The sequence below is a fragment of the Jaculus jaculus genome, chromosome 5 (genome assembly GCF_020740685.1).
Source record: "Jaculus jaculus isolate mJacJac1 chromosome 5, mJacJac1.mat.Y.cur, whole genome shotgun sequence".
Lineage (NCBI taxonomy): Eukaryota > Metazoa > Chordata > Mammalia > Rodentia > Dipodidae > Jaculus > Jaculus jaculus.
The window spans coordinates 114,946,905-114,961,820 of NC_059106.1; positions in this window are offsets into that span (position 1 = coordinate 114,946,905).

The window sequence follows — 14,916 nt, forward strand, 5'->3', positions numbered from 1 at the left end:
ATCAGTTGAGGCGAGAATTCCAAGCAAACACAGTGACTCAAGCAGAGACTGTCATGAGAGGAAGGCACTATGAGCAACTGAAAGAGACTACTTGGTGTGAAGTAATAAGAAACGGGGTATGCTGGGTGTGTTGGCACATGCCTTTAATCCCAGCACTCGGGAGGCAGAGGTAGGCAGATCCCTGTGAGTTCAAGGCCACTCTGAGACTACATAGTGAATTCCAGGTCAGCTTAAGCTAGAGTGAGACCCTACCTTGAAAAAGAAAGAAAGAAAGAAAGAAAGAAAGAAAGAAAGAAAGAAAGAAAGAAAGAAAGAAAGAAAGAAAGAAAAAAGAAAGAAAGAAAGAAAGAAAGAAGGAAAGGAAGGAAGGAAGGAAGGAAGGAAGGAAGGAAGGAAGGAAGGAAGGAAGGAAGGAAGGAAGGAAGGGAAGAAAGAAATGGGGTGATACTTTCTGAGGCTATAAAGGTTGTTAGAGGCTATTCCTTTAAAGGTTTTGTGGTCAGGATGCAAATTCTGGTCTATCCAATGAACAACTGGGAAACAACAAAAACTTGATATTAAGGGTAATTTGTAGTGATGAGGTTGTGTGATGGGATGTTAATTCTGGAGTCAAGGTATAACAAGGTGATAGCTAAGAAATTGTGTAGATAGTATAAAAATGATGAGAGGTGGACAGAATGGAGAACCACATGAGGGTTGTCCATGTTTGACACTGGATGAGACATTTATGTGATACTGTGCATCCAAAACGACTCTTAGATTTTGGCTTGTGCCATGGGAAAGGACTAGAACAGAGGCAGAATCACAGGTCTGTCTTGCACCTGTTGATGCTGACCTGCCCTCGTGCCATCTATCCATAGGCAGGAAGTTAGCAGCATAACACCAGGAGCTAAAGCTCAGAGGAAAGATCAGGGTTGGACTGTTTTTGTGATAGTTATTTTTACAAAGATGGCAACTGAAGCCATGGATACAAATGAAAAGGATAAAGAGAAGGGAAGAGTCCTGTTGACAGTTTTTTTCTGCTTCTACCACAAGGCTGAGCATTCCCAGACACACACTGATGGCTGATGTCCTGGGACACCAAGGGTGTTTACTTTAAATTCCAGCAGGCCTTATTACAAACTAAATGGGAGTATGCACACACATGTATATGTAACTGTGGGTATGTGACTGACTTCATGTGTAAGATTTGTCACATACATCAAAATTTTAAAGATACCATCAACAAGGATTAAACTTCATTTTCCAACACTCTTGCTTGCCAAGGTTGTCAAAATGCAGGAAGCAAAGTAGCTTTTCCTGGGGTACAATTTGTTTCCTCAATGCTTTTTTAAAAGCTCATACCTGTTTTCCCTCCTAGGTTCCTTCCTATTTGGAACTTTAAAAATAGCCTGATTTTATTTCTAATTTCCTCATAATTTCACCACCCACAAACAACTGGATGGCTGTACTTTTTCTCTAGCAAGGTTTACTAGGAGTTGAACACCTACAGTATTTTCTCACCTGACTTGGCATATGACTCTCATTCCCAAAAGGAGCTTACTGGTAACAGTACCATGTGGTGCTGGCACTCCATGCCCACAGATGCCCAAACATCCTGTTCAACAAAGAGGGCACAATCAGAGATTTAGGAATTTTCAGTGGAATTATATAACTTGGTTTTCATTAATATTTACTTCCTGCATTTAGTTTGTATTGATGACAGGAACACATTCTGAAATATTTTCCACATCATATTTCTAAAATGTCTTTCCTAATTTCTTTACATGTCTGAAGCAAAATTTAGGATGTGTAAGAGGTGATGATGTGCATTAAGAAAGATTTGTACTATGACTGATAGACTTATCCAAGGTGTTAGTCTAAGTCAAATATTTCTTCCTTTTTTTTTTTTTTTTTTTTTTTTTTTTTTACCTTTTTTGTAGATAAGGACAAGTGTTGCAGTCCGGTTTGCATTGCTGTTAGAAATCACCCAACCAAGAGCAGCTTCTGGGAAAAAGAGATTTATTTTGGCTTACAGGCTCGAGGGGAAGCTCCACGATGGCAGGGGAAAACGATGGCATGAGCAGAGGGTGGACATCACCCCCTGGCCAACAGAAGGTGGACCACAGCAACAGGAGGGTGTGCCAAACACTGGCATGGGGAAACTGGCTATAAAGCCCATAAGCCCACCCCCAACAATACACTCTCTCCAGGAGGCATTAACTCCCAAATATCCATCAGCTGGGGAGCTAGCATTCACAACACCTAAGTTTATGGGGGACACCTGAATCAAACCACCACAACAAGGTATAATTTGCTTTGAATTTAATTATCAACCACTATTAGGCAAGTGGCTACTATTAGTTGGGCTCATGTCCTGAGTGACTACGATAAAATAAAGTCATGGCTCATAGCTGAACAAGTGTGTTTGTAGCCTATTTCATGTCCTGAAGGCACTTGTAGAGGAGGAAGGTCACAGCTAGAAATTAGGGATCATTGTGGTGGAGTGATGGCTCAGCAGTTAAAGGTGCTTGCTTGAAATCCCTGATGTCTTGGGTTCAACTCCACAGTACCCATGTAAATCCAAATGCACAGAATGGCACATTCATCTGGAATTCATTTGTAGTTGCAAGAGGTTTTGGTACACCTGTACACTTATTCTTACATGTGTTCTTTTTCTTTCTTGTTCTCTCCTAACTAAGCAAATAAAATTTTTTTGAAAACAGAACTTAGAGATTATCTCAGAGGATATGACTTTGGCTGAGACATTATAATCAGGTCAAACTTGGCACTCTCTAGAAGGGAGGGTGTACCAGGAACTTGACATAGCCAATATAGAAAAGGATCTGCTTTAGAACAGTGGCATTCCTATATATAATGGGTTACAATTGTCTAGAATGTCATACAGGGAAATACATTGTGTCAAAGACCAAATAAGATTAGGACATATCAATATGTTATCAAAAAGTGAAAAAATTTTCAAGTGAATTTTTATGTAAATATATAAAATAAGTGTATGCATATATGTATGCATACATATATACATATTGTATTATGCATAGGTATATACATGTAAGATATAAATGGTGCTACTTGGGTTGACCTCCACCCCATATTCTCCTCAGTTCTTCCATGAATGTTCTTTAGCTCCTTATAGAATTTCAAAGGCTTGAACAATTCCCTTGCCTTAATATATAATATCTAGGATTTATGATTCTTTTTGCTTTGAGAATTCCATGTTGATTTCTGTGCAGTAAACATTCTTGTTGAAATTGATCATTAGCTCTGTTTGTTTCCTTTTATATCAATTACTAAACAAATAGGATTTCATAAATTAGGTTCAGAAATTTTAGCCCTGAGTTTAGTTTATACCTGTCTAAGCATAGATTTTGACCAGCTAGGATACACAAATAATTCCTGCCCCCAACAGATGACCATTTGAGATCTACTAATAAGAAACTACTTGAAATGAGATTATATGACAATGAGGAAGTAAAGAATTACTAACCAGATCCAATGACTTTGGTCACCTTGTATTTTAGTATGTTATGGAATTATGTTTTTTTTTCAATTTTGTCTGGTTTAGAAGATCTTTTGAAGCTCATGGGTAGGCAGTTAATCCTAACTGAACTCGTTGATTTATTGCAGGGAGAAAAATGCTGTTGTGAATCCAAATAACTTAAACTTGAAATTTAAGTCAAATGATTTTGTCCATAAGCCACTAATAAAATTAAAGAGATGTCAAACAAAGAACAGATGTCTTGTTGGGGATTGTTGCTCCTCAGGTGAAAACACTCAAGTTTATTAATCAGCACAACGAAAAACATGACAGATTTGATTTGAAAATGAGACCTGATTTTTGATAAGCCTTTCATATATATATATATATATATTTATACATTTTATATGTAGTTTATACAATATTATATATATTCTATTAAATGAACAAACTGCAGTTAATTTATAAGTGAAAGAGATATGAGTGAGCTTGTTCATAGCTACTTTCATTATAGTGTCAGAAAATTAAAGATATTCTGGTTGTATGCCACTTGGAGAATATATAGTCAAATGTGGTGGCTATGTTCATCTTGGAATATTGTAAGTACTGTGTTTCAAGCAGGATGCTACATGCAAGACCCATGAGCAATTTTAGAGCGTACAAATATATTCAAATTTTACCTATGCAAAGAATATAAGAAGTAAATATTGGTAGAAAGGAAGTAAAATAAAAATCAACAATCAAATGTTTAACTTTCATATCCTATAAAACAGTGGAGTGAGAGGCACAAAGGGAAACTAAATTTCTTTAATTTTCTTTTTGTCACTTTATTTGAGAGCAACAGACAGAGAGAAAGAGGCAGATAGAGGGGGGCAGGGAGAATTGGTGTGCCAGGGCTTCCAGCCACTGCAAACGAACTCCAGATGCATGCGCCACCTTGTGCATCTGGCTAACGTGGGTCCTGGAGAATCAAGCCTCGAACCGGGGTCCTTAGGCTTCACAGGCAAGTGTTTAACCACTAAGCCATTTCTCCAGCTCTAAAATTTTTGAGTTAGGAAGAAATTGCTCACATCCATGATGAGACTTCATGGAAGCAGAATTACTTTAGTTGTTGTAACTCTTCTGAGAGTCAAGAGGAATGCTACAAACAGATCACAGGTAGCCTGGTATGATGTTTGAGCAACTTAGGTTTCATCTTAAAGGCAATGGAGCTAGTGGAAGTTTTAAGTATTTTTTTTTAAAAGGAAGAAATCCATACAATGCTGTGTTAGTTAGCTTTCAGCTACTACAACATGATTCCTGAAATAAGTAATTTAGAAAGAGAAAAGATTGGCTTATACTTTTGGAGGTTTAAGTCCATGGCTGGCTACATTGCTTTTGGCCCTGTGGTGAAGAGCTCACTGTGGCAGGAGCACAGAGGAAACTGTTGCCCTGGTGACAGCGAAAAACTGAGGAAAGGCTGGGTCTCAGCAGACTCTTAAAGGACACAGCGTGATGACCTACCTTTCTCCCACTAGACCTATTCTTAAAACCTCCACTGTCTCCCAGTGATGTCATGGGCTGGGGACCAAGTCAAGTCCTCAATATATGGATCTTTGGGGCATGATCCAAAACTGTAGTATTCCACACATGATGTGAACATACCAAATATGTTGGTGTTAATAATAATAATAATAATAATAATGAAAAAAGAGGCTAAGATTGAAGGTGATAAAATTGAGGAAATAAGTTGAACTGCATGAAATAGTCTCTTAAGAGGAAATGTGTGTCAGAATTGTGGTGACTTTGAAGATGGATGTGGCAGCCTTAAGAGCCTAAAGGCAGGGCAATGTGATGTTTTAAATATTTGGAGGTGAGAAAAGTCTTGGAATTATTACATGTTCTTCCTTGGAGGACTTGGTGAACAGTAGAGGGACCATGGGAGAAGAGTTAGGAGGAAAGGATTTAGTTTCATTTAGTATATTTTGACTTAGAAGCACTTTGGAGCCAGACAAAAAAGTGGTATAAAATAGAGAAATAAAATTAAACATTAAGGCTGTGGAAGCCACATGCTCCTGTATCAGACTCTTGGGAACTATGCAGAAGAAAATAACAAAACACAAAGCACTCAAGAGTAAAAATGAGCAGAGGAGTGAAATATAGTAGTAGAGCCAGGAAGATTTCTTAGTGGATATAAGGTTTGCTACACAGAGGGAAGACTTGAGTTCTGATTCCCAGAACTGGTGTAAAACCAGACAGACATAAGCATCTGTAGTCTCAGCCCTTCTGTGGTGAAATGGGAATTAAAGACAGAATTCCTGTAAGCTCATGGGCCAGCTAGCCTAGCATATGTAGTGGCAAATAAGAGGCCCTGCTTCAAATAAAGTTCGGGGGAGTGGGATTGACAACTGAGGTTATCTTCTGACCTCCTTATGGTCACTGTGATACAGGTGTGTCCACACTTGCATGAAAACACACACATACACATTATACACACACACATATTATACACACAAAAATTTGTTTTTCAAAAAAAATAGAGGAATCTATTTGAGATGTATTAGAAGACTGAGAACAACAAAGAAGAATAAATTTGTAAAATAAGAGGAAAACTAAGGAAATGAACACTTGGTAATGTGGAGGAAAGGTGGTCTTCCACTCTGAATATCTTCTCAATAGCAGGACCCACTTCTGACCTCCCAAGGCTCACATCATCCTGTTCTCCATTGCCATTGCCACCTCCCAAGACCCAACACCATTGTCCCGCTAGTATGATTATCTCTTAATTATGATATTATTGTTCTACTTCAACCCTACATTATCTACAGAGTATTCCACATAAGATATAAATAATATCATGCCGCCTATCAGTTTATAAATGTTCAATCACTTCCTTTTTGGAGGAGGAGGAATCATACTATATCATGGCCTGCTGCCCCCTGCTGGTCTTTCCAACTATCTCGTATCTTTTCCTCTTTTGGTCTTCACTTGTCTCCATTCTGTTCCTAAGTTACTAGTTGGTTTTTTTTTTTTTCAAAACAAGTCAGTGTGGCTTATCTATTACTAATTTTCATGATTGCACAAATATCATACTACATCCATCTCTCCATCATTTCATATCATGTATCATGTAGCCTAGCACTATGTAAACTGGGTTCATTTGTCAGTCAGAATCTTCTTTGAAAATTGATGGTACTAACTACAAATAGCTCAAGGAGAAGGGCAGGCATTTTACATGGAGAGGCTAGAGGACTGAATATATGAGGGCAGTGGCACAAGCACGCTACTTCAGGGCATGCTGGAAAAGGTTTGGTCATTGGGTGACATTGAGGAGAGGTCTGCCATGTCTGATCTCCAAAGTAATACTTCTGTCTTCTAATTTACCTGAGTTTCTGTGAATGGAAAATTCTAGCATGAAAGAATCTAAGGAAGGTGATACTGGGAAACCAAGTTATGAATCCTGACATAGACAGGTGGTGATGGTGCCAAGCCAATAATAACCAACCAAGCACAATAATATTATTATCTCCACTTTCCAGAAAAGGAACTAAAGAGGGGAAATCTCTCATAATATTCCTAAGGTAAGCACTCAACAGAATTTATGGGACAAAAATAAATGAATGCAGGACTAAAAAGTTAGTAGTTATTAGAAATAGTAATGTTATCACTACATAGCCTCACAATATCAATAGAGAAATTGAGAAAAGTCAGATTTGAATGGTCTGAAGAGTGAATGACATGAGAATCTAGGGACAGTGCAGCCCATGCTTTCCAGTAATATAAATTTTGATGTTTTGTGGTGTACTTTATTATTGGACTTCATATTTAGTGAGCACTATAACAACCATCTCAGACATATTTTCTTGCTACATAGTTGACTATTCCTCTACTCAATCTCTAGTACTTTGGGAATCTTATCACAGTCATCCTGTGGCAGGTTTTAGTGCCTCACAGAAGTCAACCAATGTCTCTAAAACAAACATTCTTTAAATATTTTCTTTTCCTTTTTTTTTTAAAGCTTTTCATTGTGCCATAACACATACATCGTGTAGTTTACTTATCATAAGTGTCCACTTGGTACACACACACACACACACACACACACACACACACACACACTCCAGCACAAGATGCAGAACATTTCAGATATTTTGGCCAATAGGAGACTTCCTTGTACTCCTCAAATATTTTTACTTTGTCTTACTTATTTTGTGAAACCTTGATTTTTATTTTTTTTGTGTTCCTTACATTGCTCTCATATGCAATAAGATGAATATACTGCAACTTATTTTTTATGATATTGGTTCTGGGACATTCTTATCTTCATTTTGGGTTTATCATAAATAAATATTCTATGGAAATTCTAGCACATGACTTTAAATATTAATATATATTTCTCTTGCATGCAAATAAATGTAATTTCTGGGTCATTGTGAGTAGGTGAATGTTTAGTCTTAGCAGATACTTCCAAAAATTTTTGCAAGTTGATTTCATTAATTTACAATTGCACTGACAATAAGAGTTACTGATACTCAGATTATTACAACTTTTGAAATGGTAGGCTTTTTGTCTTTCAAAGAGTTTATCAATACTTTAGGAAGATAGCCAAAGTACAAAGTGCTATGTATGATGAATGGAATAATAATTAAGAAACCAGAGGTATTCTCAAGCTTTGCCCTTGTCCAGATATCCTGCAATTGCTGGCACAATTTTCTTCTTCCTGCCATTTTTTATGTTTAATGGATACATATTTCATACTCAATGAAGTACATAGATTTCAAATGATCAGTTGGAAGATTTTTGGCAGATACATCTGTCCAACCACCACTCAAAACAAGTTACAGTACATATTCTTCAGCATTCAATCTTCCCTCATACACTTTCCAACCAGTCCCCTTCCTTAATCCCTGCTAATAGGGGAAATCACTTTTTGATTTCTACCAGCCACTTGTACTTCTCCAAACCTCAGCAAATGTCCCATGGGGAAAGTAGTAGTAAGTTTGGGGCTGGACTCAATTCCATCCTTGAACATAACATGGCTTATGAAAACTATGTTTCTTTTCCCCTTAATAAAACACCTTGTCTGGTACTTACCACTGACAACCACCAGGGTAGAAGACAGTCAGCATTTTCCAACTTGATGGAAAGAATGTTTACTTTTCTGGAAATTTAAATGATTTTGATGTTATATTTCTATATTTGTCTGATAACACTAAATATGTAGTTTTTAATTTTTTCCTTAACAGTTACAGAATTGTTGAGCAATTGTATCCTACTTTGTGTATGGTACTTGAAAGTGGAAGCCTTTTCATGAGCTATCTTAAAAGGACTTACAAGCAAGCACTTATTATACATCTGTTTTATTCTTATTCATGTTGTGAGAGTTAGAAAAGGAATCTAAGTGTTGATTCTTTAGGCAAGATAGTTGACATCTATTTGAGAAGGAAAACCATACCCAAAGAAAACTATTATCATGATAATAGTGTTAAACATAACGGGAAAGTATCTTTCCTTAGTTCAGTTATTTTGCTTACTGGAACTTAGTTTCCTCAGTTGCAAATGGAGAGGGTGGATTTCAACTAATGGTTATCAAACATTTACATGAAACACTTTGAGCCAGATGATGGTGCTGGCCAGCTGAGTAGCTGCCCAGGATATCCATCTAGATGAGGTGTTAAAACAGCAATGGAAATATAATAAGATGGAGAAAAGCGAATCTATCAGAGGCCCTCTCAGGAAGAATACCATATGTGATCTCAGAGTAAGCCATTTGGGAAACTGGGTGAGATTCCCAAGGAGCATGCTTAAGGAACACCAGATGGAGGATAAACCCTTGGAAGGAGAGGGATTCTGGTTTACCACAGAGCTTTTGTTCTGCTCAATAGCAAGCTTGGGTCCCATCCAAGACGCCTGGGACAATTGAAGGGAAGCTGTAGTTTCATGTGAGCCACTGTTTATTTCTGCTCCTTTCAGGACTAATACAAGTATTTCTACATACATGATGAACATATGCAAAAAAGATAGTCAAAGCAGAACATGTGGGAATTAGTTCTACATGCTTCACCTATCTTTACAAAGAAAATGCTATACAGGACTCTAGTGTAAAAACATCTAAATAAAACAAAACAAAAACCAACCAGTTACAATAAACATAAGGACACGAGGCTCTTCCCCATAAGCCTCCTGAGAATATTTTGTCACATCCCCAGTGAAATACTGTTTGAAAATCTGCTTGATCTATAAAACATGCACATTTAACCACTAATATTCTGTGATTCTATGGTAAGATATAAATGTGGAGAATTAAATTTCTTACATAGAATGGCTCATTTATTATTTTTATTTTCTTTTTATTTATTTTCTTTTTTGAGAGAGAGGGAGACAGAAGAATTCTATGAAGCCCTTGCTGGCCTCAGACCCATGGCAGTCCTCCTTCCTCAGACCCTGGATTGGTGAGACTCCAGGCATGCGCTTCTACATCTGGCTTCCTCATGTTACATGTCAATGTTGATGTTAGCATCTGATTAAGGTATTTTGAGAAAAACAAAACATTTGTGTAGTATTCTCTCATTTTTTTAATGTCTCTTTGCCCAACTTATACTCTGAAAGACTTCTTAAATGTCTTTCAGGCCTTGTACTAAATGCTTTTAATTTCCATGAGTTCTTTCTTGTTCGTTGACTGTCTTTAAAAAGTAATTATTTCACAACTCTGGCTCTTGTAACACCTCTTTATAGCTCTTTCTGGAATTCTTTTGAGGTGTGTTCTCTTTTAGGTTATAGGTGTTTACTTCTCAGTTGTTTCCCTAACCTAAGACCTTTGTTGCTTAACAGCTGGTTCTCTGCAGTTTTCCAAGGAAGCCTTGGTTTAAATTCCTATCTAAGAATGAATGACTAGGTTTACCAATGAAGGCATATCACTTAGTTAAGGGTGTCCTCAGGTGCTCCTGAATTAGGAATTCAAACTCAGGATATGTTGACAGGGAACCCTCACTTTTCTCAGGCTCTGACTCTGCTGGGATGTAATGAAGAGAGCCTTCTTTTGGGTGTGATGAATGCTCCAGGGGAATAATAATCTTCATTCCTAGAGAAGCATTTCTCAGGTCTTCATCCAGAGGAATGGGCAGCAGGACTGAAGGATTGTGTTACCTGCACAGCAGAAACCCACTGGCCCACCATCTTCACTCTCCACCTCTATTCAGCCTGTTGTCTCATTTGATGCACACGGCTCATTCTGGAAAATTTTGTGATGAAGTTCTTCACGTAATAGCCTTTCTCCTGCACATTTTCTGACTGTGAATTCTTGCATATGCTTCATCAGGTAGTAGCCTTTGTCTAGGATTTATTAATGACCATGATACTCTCATTTTTGGTGCTTGTATACTTTTAATTTCTTGATGGAAGTGGCATAGTGAAGATAAGGCTATTTAGAAATCCATTCTCCATGTAAACAATTGGAAATACATTGTTGGTAAATAATTTTAAATTGATGATCTGAAGTCTTTATTTTTGAACTACCAATATTAGTGATAAAGTGCTTGACCATAGCAAAATTCTTATTAAATATCTAACTCCTAAGCAGTTTCTTTGGTTACTGTATAATAGCATGTAGATATATATATATTTTAAACAAACACATTTCACTACTTATTCTCTAACAAATACTAGATATGCAGAGAAGGTAATTTAGAATCTTCATAGTTATACAGCTCATTCCAACACAAATGGACTCAGCTACATATGCTCATTTTCAAGAGTAGGTCTTAAAGTGTTGAAATTATTCATGCTCACTTTTGAACCTATCTTTGTTGTGAAACACTACAATATCACATATTTCTGCACTAAAAATGGTGGTCCTGAAATTAATAAAGGCAGTACAGTGATTGTCAAGAGGAAGAAGTGAACTAAGGAGATAGATGGCTCAGTCAGTAAAGTGCTTACTGTGCAAGCCTGACGACCTGAGTTGGAGCTCTAGAACTCAGCCATGTAGGTGTGTGCATGTAATCCCAATCCTGGAAAGGTGGAGATAGGAGAATCCATGGGGCTTTCTGTTTAGCTAGTCTAGCTGAATCAGTCAGCATCAAGTTCAGTGAGTGAATCTGTCTCCAAAACTAAGGTGAAAGGGCTGAGGAGATGGCTCAGCAATTAAAAGCACTTACTTGCAAGCCAGCCAGCCCAAGTACAACTCTCCAGCACCCATGGAAAGCTACATTCAAAGTGGTGTATGTGTTTGTTATCCCAATATATCTTTGACAATGGGAGGCAGAGCCATATGAATCCAGAAGCAGGCACACACAAAGCAGCAAAAATACATAAGAAAGACCCTTCTCGAGAAAAGGTAGAAGATACTACCTGTGACTGTGGGCTACTCCATAATGCATGACCCATATACTTCAACAAGGAGGAGACAGGGGAGGGGTAGGACATGAAGGAGGTTAACAATAGCACAAAACTGACTGTATTCACTGAGTACAAAACTAATTAATAAAAAAAATTAAAGGTGGAAGAAAAGCATTAAGTTCCCACATATGCTGTGGCACATGCATACCCATACATATACATACACACATGTACATATATAAATATGTATATAAAATATAAATTAAGGCAGAGAGTGGTGGAGGAAAACAACTGACATCAGCAACTGTGGAATTAATACTTACATATACTCATGTTCATACACAGCTTCACAGACATATGAACATGCATACATACACTCATGCATGCATTCCATAACTCTACTTCCCATACTCTTGCTATTACATTTTTTCTGCCTTCACTTCTTTGAGGTTCACTGATCTTTGGAGGGTTTGATTTAGATGTCATGTTTAGAACTGAGCACAAGCTAGTTGCTCATTCTTGGTATCTTTTCCTGTTTATGCATGTCTTGAACTCTACCTTTGTAGAAAGAAACTTATGTTTTAGGCAAAAGTAGTATAACTGTATGAGAGCAAAATTAGATATTTAGAAGGCAGTTTGACATACTGCCTAATTTAGCATAACCATAATAACAGGCTCTACTTTAGGGCCTTAGTCAATAGCCACAGATTTTGGCCAGAATTACAGTACCAGGCATGATTTCCCTCCTTCAAATGGGCTATATATCCAATCATAGAGAAGTTGATTACTTCCATAATTATTATGTCACTATTGCTGAAGATGGCTTTTTACAAAATAGCGAATTCATTTGGAAACCAGACTGAAATGGGAACTCTGAAATCTAATTGTCTTTGCTTTTGAGGTAAAAATATGATCACCTGGCAGTGAGGTTTTCTGCATATTAAATTCATACAATGGCTGTACAGGAATTTCCAAAACTGTGATCACAAAGTTGTTCTGGCCTATGGTAAAGTCTTCACCATATGCATATAGCCCCTTTCAGAAGGGTTACTCTGAAAGATTATGTTATTAGATTTGCTTGTTTTGTTGCTTAAGAATTCTTAGTTGATACCATTTGATACCAGTAACAATGGAGGTATTGGTTCAAACTAAAACATTATCACAAGTTAAAGAAAAACTTGATTTGATAAAATAGTAACTGTTTTGCTTCCTCTGAGGTTAGGATAAAATTCTAAATGTTAGTTCCTCATAGCAAAGCATTCTTATGATCAAACAACTTTTGTTGTTTGTATTCTGCAGAGAAACAGAAAAGGGTATGGTAGTTGTGACAAAGAGGACACCATTAGTTTCTATCATTAAGATTTGTATTGCTTTTGCCATAAAGACAATTTAACAGATTGAGGAAGTAGTGGGAGAAGTAGTTTCTGACCATACTTTCAAACAAAAGACTTTCCATTTGGAAAGCTGAGGGGTATTTGGACAGAACCAAAGTTTATCATATCATGATGGAATTGGGAGGTATAACCTGAGTCTTGTTTAGCAAACAAAAATATTAGATATTCAAGGATGATCAGTTTAGAATAAATAAAAAGTGGATACAACTTCAACAGCAGGGAATGAATACACATCAGGAATTCATTAGCCCAAGAAATAATACTGTATAAAGTACAAGTACATCACAAAAGCCTTTTAATCCATTTATGGATGACAGGGATCACATGTATTAGTAAGGGAGGCCAGGGTGATTGGACACTTCCCTGACCTCTGATGCTGAGGTTGATTGTGACTCCCTGGCTTTCACATTTGGGATCATCCATAGATGCAGTCTCTTGGACAGAAAGGACTGGCCCAGGGGCACAATTCTGATGTTCTCCTGTTTCATCTTACTGGACTAAATATTAACTTTCAGCCTGGAGTGTCTGTCACCAAGTCATCTGTCTTGCTAAATGCTATTGGAGTCTCAGCATTGCAAGGGGGCAATGAATTTTTCTTGCTGACAGTGAGAATATCCACACCAAGCTGCCATTGAGTTCTGTTTCCCACAATGTTTATGGCAGTAAATTAGGCCATGGAGTACACTGAAGATTGTTTACATAACCCCTGATACCTAGTAGATTTGTCAGTCCTGCTCCATGAATAAGGACTTGGGTCAAGCCAGAAAATGTTTAAACTATAAGGCTATAGATAACATGAAATTTTTAGAGTGCTTTACAAGAACTCAAATTCATTTATTTGGACCCTTAGATCTTGTTCAATCTCTTTTCACCCTTTTCTTCTTGGTCCTCTCATTATCTTTTCTTATTTTTTTTTCTGGTCTTTTAGTTTAAATTGCATACCCAAACACACTAACTTAGGATTTCCTTTTAAGCTTACATTTGGTTCTTGTGCTTGCCTACATATCCTATTTCTCAGAAAAGATAGCTGTACAAATTGAACATGTACATAATTTCCCAATATCTTCATACAACAATAGTAAAATAATTCTTGGTATTATATCAAATTGTTTTCAATTTTTATGCTTACAAAAATTACCTAACATGTTCAGTCTTTCATATGAAACCTTGGTTATAGGATGAGAGGGAGGGATGGGGAGAAAGAAAGAGAGAGAGAGAAAGAGAGAGAGAGAAAGAGAGAGAGAGAGAAGTAGAAGTTTTATAAAACCACTACATATATATATATATATATATATATATATATATATACACACACACATATATATATACACACATATATATATATGTATATGTGTGTATAATATACATCATTTTGTAATACATATGTATAGTCATCACTAACACTGGTAGCAAATTTTGTTCCCTGAAAGTATAGTTTGACTTTTTTAAATAAAACAAAGTTACCTAGTTTAGAACTATAATGAAGCAAAGACCCACAAAACCCAAAAGTAGATGTACTTAATATTAGAATTTAAAAGTAAATTAAGGGAAAGTTACAAAACTGAACACAGAAAGAAACAAATTTACAGTTATAATTGGAAATGTCAATAACCCTCACGTAGTAAGTGACAGAAGATGTAGAGAAAAATGAATAAGGATGAAGACTAGAAGTACATGGTACAGAACCATCTAAGCAACCAACACCAGTAACCTGACATTTATGGACCA